The sequence below is a fragment of the Crocodylus siamensis genome, chromosome 1, assembly GCF_052110815.1.
Source record: "Crocodylus siamensis isolate JL-2025a chromosome 1, ASM5211081v1, whole genome shotgun sequence".
Taxonomy (NCBI): domain Eukaryota; kingdom Metazoa; phylum Chordata; order Crocodylia; family Crocodylidae; genus Crocodylus; species Crocodylus siamensis.
This window is the reverse complement of record NC_143395.1, coordinates 345,038,340-345,048,182: the sequence shown is the minus strand read 5'-3', so window position 1 is coordinate 345,048,182 and position 9,843 is coordinate 345,038,340. Positions and strand designations below refer to the sequence as shown.

General features: G+C 48.3%; 1 pseudogene; it reads right to left on the bottom strand.

Moving 5' to 3' along the window:
- Positions 1-6,094: 6,094 nt before the first annotated feature.
- Positions 6,095-9,613, bottom strand: LOC149874919 (syncytin-2-like; annotated as a pseudogene).
- Between the last annotated feature and the right edge of the window lie 230 nt (positions 9,614-9,843).

Sequence of the window (9,843 nt, the reverse complement as noted above, 5' to 3'; positions counted from 1 at the left end):
CCCAGGTATCTAAGGGCTACAAGGAAAGAGGAGTTCAGGTATACTTTTTTTATTGCTTTCTATTGGTGGCTTAGGAACATCTCCAAGCTTATCATGTGCCTTAAATGCCTATATACCGATGCTCATAGGCTCACTCTGTAAGGGCGTGCCAGCATTCACGTAAGGTGGGCACGATGTAACTGCCCAGAGTGGCACCTCAAGGATGCAGAGGATGAAAGTGATGCCTATCTCTGTCCTCTGCAGGCCCAGTCACCCACTGTACAGCCCCCACAGGAGATTCATCCAACACAGGAGTGACAGAAGGTGTCCAAATCCAGACCTGCTAGGCCTAGAGTGGTGGAAGTACGACTCTCTGACAGCTGTAACAGAGAAAGACAGGGAAATTGCTTCTGGCAGGGATGATGCTATTCCCTACATGACAAGGAATGGGGAGAGAGTGAACACCAGCAGGAAGAAATGCTGGGTCCTTGCTATCGGAGACTCCATCCTATGAGGACTGGAAGGTCCCATCTGCTGGCCTGACCCCATGGTGAGAGAGGTCTCCTTCATGCCTGGGGCTTGGGTTCAGGACATCACAGAGAGGATCCCGGCCTACATCCGACCTGCAGACCAGTACCCCATGGTTGTCATCCACGTGGGAATGAATGATGCAGCAAGGGGCAACTCTGACTGCGTTATGAAGGAATTCGAGGCTCTGAGGGACAAGCTTAAGGAGACAGGGTTGCAGGTGGTATTCTCCTCTCTTCTTCTGGTGAGGAGGCAGGGACGGTGACACGAGGCCTGCATTGGCAAGGTCAACCTGTGCTTATACAGTTAGCGCCACTAGGCAGGCCTTGGGTCCCTAGATAATAACCCATGCTTTTGGGCGGGGGACTTGCTGGGGCAGGATGGGCTTCACCTCTTTCCTAAAGGCAAGCCCATCTCTTCCAGGTTGGCTGAACTCGTACGATGAGTTTTAAACTAGCCTCACCAGGGCAGGGGGCCACAGGAAGACGAGGAGACACCACCCGAGCAAGACAGGTGACAAATGCAAGGAGTGCCCAGGTAAGAAACAGGGGTCCAGACAGTCTCCCAAATCAGGGGGTGGCACATGCAGCTAGGCAAGGCCTTAAATGTCTATATACCAATGCTCATAGTATGGGGAATAAACAGGTGGAAATCACCCTCAAAATAGCCAGTTCAATCCCAGACATAATAGGGCTTACAGAAACATGGTAGGATTTAACGGTGGGGGTCTACTACAAACCCCCCAACCAAGGGGAGGAGCTGGACCGGGAATTTTCAGGCCACCTTGCAGAGGCACTTAAGGCAAGGAATATAGTTGTCATGGGTGATTTAAATTACCCAGATATCTGCTGGGAGGAACGGTCAGCCAGGTCAGACCGTTCTAGGAGGTTCCTGGACCTCCACTTTATTCAGGAGGTGAGCAGTCCCACCAGAGGAAATGCCCTGTTGGACCTGGTCCTGGCCACAGCCGACAACTTGGTAAGGGGCCTTCAGGTCCTTGACCACCTGGGTGATAGCGATCATCACTTACTGGAATTTACCATCCAACGCAGGGTGTCAAGGGCCAGCAGCAAGGCAGTAGCCCTAGATTTCAAGAGGGCCAACTTCAACAAGTTGAGGAGATTAGTGGGAGAGGCACTGGGGTTTTCAAGGGCAGGGGAACTCAGTGCCCAAGATGAGTGGTCATTCCTTAAGGAGACGATACTCAGGGTCCAAGGGGTGACCATCCCAACAAAAAGCAAGGGGGGGAGAGTGCCTGAAAGCCCCCCGGCTCACCAAGGGCATCTGGGAATGCCTACTTAACAAAAAGGCGGCATACACCCAGTGGAAGGGGGGGTGCTATCTCCAAAGAGGAGTATACCTCCTCTGCTCAGGCCTGTCGGGGGGCTGTCAGGAAAGCTAAGGCAGACATAGAGCTAGGACTAGCGTCCAAGATCAAGGATAATAACAAGTCCTTTTTCAAATATATAGGGAGGATGAAGAAGGCACCAGGAAACATGGGGCCCCTGCAAGATCCTCTGGGCAATCTGGTGGTTGTGCCAGAGAAGAAAGCAGACCTCTTTAACCTTTTCTTCACCTCTGCTTTCTTGTGCAGGTACTGGGACTTCCCCACCATGATACAAGACAGACTCGAGGGGAATGCCTCCAGATCTCAGGTTGGGGAGGACCAGGTTAGAGAGCTTCTGGAGTGGCTGAACGTGTTCAAAACAGCAGGTCCAGATGCTCGCCACCCCAGGGTGGTGAGGGAGCTAGCTGGGGTTATTGCAGGGCCCTTGGCATGGCTTTACAAGCGCTCGTGGTGCTCGGGCCAGGTGCTAGATGGCTGGAAGATAGCCAAAGTGGTCCCCATCTTTGAAAAAGGGAGAAGGGAGGACCCAGGCAACTATAGGCCCATCAGTCTTACCTCAATCCTAGGGAAACTCTTTGAGAAGTTCATCAAGGAGCACATCTGTGATAGGCGAGCTTCAGGGATGATGCTCAAGAGTAACCAGCATGGTTTCATTAGGGGCAGGTCATGTCAGATGAACCTGATTGCCTTTTATGATCAGGTCACAAAAGCACTGGATGCAGGTGTCACCGTGGACGTAGTCTTTCTGGACTTCAGCAAGGCCTTTGTCACCCTCTCTCATCCCATCCTCATTAAAAACTAGGTGGCTGTGTCATTGATGCCTACACCGTCAGATGGATTGCAGATTGGCTGAAGGGTGGTACTCAGAGGGTGGTGGTGGACGGGTCATATTCAACCTGGGGGGAAGTGGGCAGTGGAGCTCAGTGGAGTCCCCTGGAGCTCAGTCCTCGGGCCTAAGCTGTTCAATTTCTTTATCAGCAATTTGGATAATGGGGTGAAAAGCAACTTGTTTAAATTTGCTGATGATGCCAAAATTTGGGGTGTGGTGAGCATGCTAGTAGGCAGGGAAAGACTGCAGCAAGACCTGGAAAGGTTACAGGGTTGGGCTAACAAAAACAGGATGCGTTTCAATACTGACAAGTGCAGGGTGCTGCACTTGGGCAGTAGTATCCAGCAGCAAACTTCTAAGAATGAAAACTCCCTTCTTGAGAGCACGGAGGCAGGAAGAGATCTTGGAGTCATTATTGACTCCAAGATGAACATGGATCGACAATACGACATCAAGGTTGGCAGTGCTAACCATACCTTGTCGTGCATCCAAAGATGCATCTCAAGTAGGGCCAAGGAGGTGATCCTCCCCCTCTATGTGACACTGGTCAGGCCACAGCTGGAGTATTGTGTCCAGTTCTGTTCGCCCCACTTCAGGAGGGATGTGGACAACTTTGAGAGGGTCCAGAGGAGGGCCACCTGCATGATCTGGGGACAACAGGGCAGACCCTACAATGAGAGACTGTGGGACCTGAACCTGTTCAGCCATCACAAGAGAAGGCTGAGGGAGGGACCTGATGACTATCTATAAACTCACTAGGGGGGACCAGAAGGCCTTGGGAGAGACCTTATTTTCCCTGCCCCCTCCCCCAGCATAACCAGAAATAACAGCCACAAGTTTTTGGAGAGTAGATTTAGTTTATACATCCATAAGAACTAGTTCACAGTTAGGGTGGCTAGGATCTGGAACCAACTTCCAAGGGAAGTGGTGCTGGCTTCTACCCTGGGGGTCTTTAAGAAGAGGCTTTATCCCTACCTGGCTGGAGTCATTTGCGCCCAGTTTTTCTCCTGCCCAGGCAGGGGGTCAGACTTGAAGATCTTCAGGGTCCCTTCCAACCCTACTTCTATGATTCTATGCTAACCATTTTGAATCCCAATGCTAGGTGCCAAATTCCACATTTAAGAATAGGGAAGTTAGATGACTGACCAAGGGCAGGGTGACTTAATTTCAAGTATGGAAAGATTTTTAGTGACATTCTAATATTTCATGGTCATTTAAGGGCCCTGACCCCAAGCCCTGCCTTGCAGGTGAGCACACTAGCTACCAACTATCAGAGGCAAAAAACAGGAAGCCTTTCTTCCTCCATTTTTTTTGACAGCACACAGGTTTATGAGTTCAGGAATAGGATTTGAACCTGCATGTAAGTACCAAAATACAAGGTAGATTACCAAAAAAACCCCCATTTTGACATTCAGAAAAGAACAGAAAGACACACATATTGTCCCCATGCCTTTATGAAACTTGACTGTAATTCCTAAATGCTGTCTTTATTATGCAGTGATAACATAGTCTTGCTTATATTCTATTCACGTAAAATCATTGGCTTAATCCTACTTAAAATTAAAATCCATGGACACATTTCTGAAAGCCTTGTTGGTTATTTCAGTGAATACTTATGCACGTGTAGGACTGAGTCCTGTGTGGTGATATTTGGAAAGTAAGGACTTAACATAAGTCCCTGCATATTCCATTACATATTTTCCATTATATATTTTTCAGCTAAGTATTCATGATAATAAAGGAAAATCAGAAGGGCATAGACCACAGTAGTTTGAAAAACACTGACTTTTTTTTCAGTTGTAAATGTCAGTTTTTCAAAACCAATGTTTTACAGGCCCCCTCTACATATTACAGGTAACACACAATTAACTGGTTAACTGTGCAGTTATATTAAGACCAGCTACATGTGCAAAGAAGCCATTACATGATAAAAAGCTCCAATCAACTATAAAGTTAGACCTCAAAAAATGTATACTAACTTTATAGCTGGTTGTTATCAAGCTTTAATTTGTAGCAGGGTCTCACCTGCAGCTGGGAGCCCCGTCAGCAGACAGGGCTCCCAACTGCAGAAGTGCAGTACACCCTGGAAGAAATCCCTGAGCCCTGGGGATCATGGCTACCACAGTCCCTAAGGCTCAGGGGTATTTGAAACCCCCAGGCCCACACACATCTGTTGGGACCCTCAGTCCCATCTGTCCATGGCCCCCATGGCTTCGAGCCCCTTCAGCAAAAGAGATGCCTAGTAATAGGATCCTGCTTCTTGTCAATTCAGGGGGAGCCCAGGATAAGGCTCCCGTTACACTGGCTATAAGTTGTGATTGAATCTAATGAAAAATCCTCTGCCTCCTGCAGAGTTATGATTCTGTGATTCATGCATTAGATCTAATAGTGCCTTTACAGGGAAGTATAGAGAGGGCTCCAGAAACATATTAGATGTCATGAAAGTATTACTGAGAAGGTGTCTTGAGCTTAGATAGGGATATATGTGGTAGCTGTGTTGGTCTGAGACAAAAAGAAATGCAAAAATCTAGAACTCTTGATTCCAAAATGGTACCTTTTATTAAACCAACTGCATCTAATAAAAGGTATCATTTTGGAACCAAGAGTTCAAGATTTTTGCATTTCTTGAGCTTAGATAGATTTTTTAAAACAGAGAGAGACAAAAGAAGTTGTGGGAGAGGCAATAGCCAGGAGTAGAAGGCACTCAGCTGGGCTGTAGGAGACCTATATGTATTAGGAGGAATAGGGACATAAGCTTGGATCCTTTACATTCCCATCAGATGGTTGTAGCCATGCTGTAATTAGCTTTTTGTCTGGGCTTAACCAAAAATGTCTTTTGTGGCCTGAGAAATCTTACCTCCAAAGTTCTTTTAAAATGGTATTTTTTTACTAACACTTTTAGTTCTGATAGCTCAACGTTTTCTGTTGAAAATTATCTATCGAAAAGTTACTAACATCTCTGGTTGCTAGTCTTCACTGCTAACAGACAGAGGATTTTTCACTGAAGACTGGGGGGTGAAATTGTCCCTCTTTCCTCTAGGATTGTGGATCCCCTGTACCTCCAGTAGTCTGTTGTAGCTGCGTTGAATAACCCAGGAGAAGGAAACCCCTGGCATGGTTAGCAGAGCCCAGGATACGAAGGCATTTTGCTTGGCACATGGACCATGGGGAGGATGGGGCTGGGGCTATGCTGTCACAACAAGAACTGGGCTCCTCATGACTCCTTTAATGTCCCCCCCCCCCCGCACCCTCCACCCCCTCTCCCTCTTTGCCCTGACACACCAACATCTTACAACTCCAGGTTGTGGGTGTTCTTGGCATCCTGCCGAAAAACATTGCTGACCCCTAGAATAACCCTTTAGAGCTCTGTTTCACCTGGGATGGCCACATTAGTAACCCAGCAGTTTTGTTCATCCTGTCAGCCACATCCTGCGGATTAACATGTTCACAATGATATCAGTACACTGTGTCTAACTTAGAACCTCATAAGCAGGGTCCTGGTTTTTCTCTGTTAACGCCCCCCCCAAAAAAATTCTCTGATTAAAAATCCAAAATTATTTGATTAAAAAACCCCAAACCATGTTTTTTTCAGTGATTAAAATGAAACATCACTATATATATATAGGTTTCATTTAAACACAATGTTTTATTGATATATTTGCAATTCTAAAGCAATTTGGAAGCCTACCAGTGCCTCAATCATTATAATGCAATAGATTCTAAATACATATATATTTTAGTGTTTGATTTTGTTGTTTTTTTATCATGGAAAATCAGACCTCCCTTTCACTCACCAGGATGTTGGTCCAACTGCAGTCCCCCCCCCCCCCCCATGCCTTGTGGCACTGAGAAGTCCTGATATGCTAGTACCCTTCCCAAGCCACAGCCCCCCAAGCCATGCCAGTGCCCCTCACTTCCAAACCATAGCTTCTGCCTACCCCTATTCACTCCTCCCAGAAGCAGCTCTCACCTGCACCAAGATGCAGGTCAATTTGCAGCTGCTCCGTACATTGCTTTATGGCACTAAACACTCCTGACATGCTGGTGCCCATGCCAGAGTCCCTCACTCCCAAGCCACAGCCCCTCCAGCTCTGCCAGTGCCTCTGTGTGTCCTGCATTCTGCCATCCCTCAACCAAGGGAAGTCTGGCAGAAGGCAGGGAAGGTGGGAAGGAGGAGGGGAGAGGAAAGAGGAGAAAGAGGGGAAGAGGGAGGGAGAGGGGAATGGGGATGCAGCAGAGGTCACCCACAGGGTCAAGTGGGGTTTGTCCCAGCCACATTTTAGCCCCCACCAAGTGGGGACTTCTACTATCTGTCCCCTGTCTCCACATTTATCTTCAACCTACTGGAGTCCCCACCCTGTTATCCTTGCCACACTGTTCCTGGGTGCTCAATGCCCAAATGGTTCTAGATCAGCAATTCCCAACCTTGGAGTCAGAACCCCATTTGGGGTTGGAACAATAAAAAATAGGATTGCACACTCCCAGGGAGTGAGGCATGGGTGGAGCATGTGCCCCCAGATTTTTGCACAGGGTGGGGGCAAATGTGGACTGCCTGTGGTGGGGGCTTGGGCCTCCCCACTCTGCTCCCCTCCCTCTGGGGCCTTTGCAGCCTGGAAGGCAGGGACAGATGCAGAAGGTCAGGGAGGCTCAGTGCCACTGCTGGGACCCTTACACTGGCTGTGCCACCATGACAAGACACCCCCTGCCCATATGGCAGCAGCAGAGGGCACAACTCCATGCTTCTGCTGCCACCACTGGTGCCAAGCAGACAGGGGGTGCCTTGCTAGGGGATGCCTGGCTGACATAGGGCTCCCAGAAGTAGCACCAAGCCTCCCTGACCTTCCACACCAGGTCTCACCTGCTGGGCTACAGAGCCTCCCAGGGGGAGGACAGCAGGGTGGGAAGCCCTGAGCTCACAGTGGACAGCCCACTCTTTCCCCCACACTGGCTCTGGAAGTATTGTCTATGGGGAGAGGGATTGCAGGCCTTTGTGCTTCACTCTGCCTGCAGCAGCTTCCGGGCAGCAGCCAGGGCTCAGGCAGTGCTTGGGGGGGGCAGGGGGCTGCAGGACGTAGCCCTGGGGGAGTGGGAGTCTGTGTTAGAAGTGAAGGGTGTCAGCAGGACAGGAGAGCTATGGGTCAGGAGTAAGGGTCACCCTGGGGGTGGAGGACTGTGAGTTGGGAGTGAGGGACCATGCTGAGGAAATGGAGATGATGTGGAAATTCAAACAGAATCACTATTTGGCTATCAGAAGCACTTTATTTTGCATGGCCACAGGAGAATAGCAAGGGGCAGCTCATTCTCAATGAGAACAAAGTACAGGCTACTTTATATACTGATAATTCACATACAGATCGACCCGCCCCGTAACATACTCTTGGCAGTCTGACGGTGACTCATCCTGGTGTCTTGCTGACCTAAGCATGCTTTCTCAGCTGTTCCCTGATAAGCTTATCCTGAAGGCCGCTGTGTTGTTCTCATTTGGCCTTCAGCCGCATCCTCCCCATCCTGTCCTGACAGTATACACTCCTTTCAGTACTTTTCCATTCCTCATCATTCCCCCCTTTTAAGTGCTTGTGCTTACACATCTATATTTATAAAGCTTTTGACACTTTCTTGTTGTTCACACTCACAGGCCACCTCCCTGAGCACCATCATCTGAACCTCAATCTTAGAGAGACTAGAAACACTCTAGGCAGTTTTTGATAGACAACAGTGTAAGCAACACAGAAACATTTGAATAATAATGAAAATGGCAAAAATGCATAATAAACTTAGGATACACCATTTTAGCAGGGATTTCAACCATTCCTCTACACCTGGTAGCCACCCCCACCAATCGAAGGGTTTCTCTTCTGCAACCTCATGGATCGCCTGCAACTGCCTTTTTATGGTGCGGAGATCTTTTTCCACTTATTGGTGCTGATCGATCCTGGTACAGAAAGTGTGATTAATAACAGCACAGACCCCACCTTGGGCAGCTAAGAGATAATCTAAAGCCATACGGTTTTCGGTAGCCACCTGCCCTATCTGGGTGATTTCATCATTAAGAGCTCTCAGGGAATCGGTGCTAGCATTAAAGAATTCTTCAATGACTCCTGAAATTTTTACAATGGTTCTTTCTAATTCATCTACCTTCAACCAAGGGAGAAATGCCCTAGTAAATTGATGGAACCCAGTGGGTCAGCGGACCAGTGGGTTTTCAACTGCTCGCTTATGTCTAGGCAAGCCAGGTGGGAGATTAGACACCTCATGCCGAGAAAGACTTGGGTGTAAATCAAACTCTGGGATGATTCTCCCCAGAGTACAGCTGCCGATCCAATGCCATGGCAAAATCTTGTGGGCATCATTCCTGCATAGCCAAAACAAGCCTAGAGCAGCGATAGTGCTGAGGTTCCTACAGGTTGTGCTCCCAATTCGGCACTTCTGATTGACCTGTAAGGTATAGGAAGTGGCACGTTGGCTCCCCACTAACCTGCACTGAGATATTGATTGATTACAAGAAGTAGAACCTAACAACATGTAGAATTCGGACCCGTTCATTACCAGACTATAGGTATCCTCCAGGGTTCTATGGGTAATGAGAGACTCGTTGGTACACTGAAAGGACGTGTTTCCTAGCAGGATCCCAGACATATTATGGGAATGATAATCAAAGGTTACCCGGCATTTAGGGTAGTGCCCCACTGAGTAACCAGCTTCACCCGTCCTACCATTCCCATTGGACCTATAACAGAGGGCTGCCTCAAGTCTAGAGGACAGTCTCCAGCTGTCTCAAGTCTTTTTCCACCATTCAGGAATCGACTGTTGCGTTCTATTAGAGTGGGAGGAAAATCTGACAAAGCTAGTATTGGTACAGTTTCCCCAATCTTCAAGGGGAATCGGTATCCCAAGCATTGGGATTCATCTGGCTGGGTGTGTAGGCCCATGTATGCACACCCAGCAGTTCGTAAGGTTGCCTGCACTAGCAGTGTTCTGCCCTAGGAACATAATACTGTTCTCTTCCCATGCTCTGACTAAAACTCCTGGCATGAAGCAGCGTAAAAGGAAAGATAAAATCTCGGGGCCTACTCGAGCGGGATCCCAAATGCTGCTATCCTTTGGAACATTGGAGGGGCTACCCTTGACTAAAATTTCAGCACACTACTACCAATAAAAT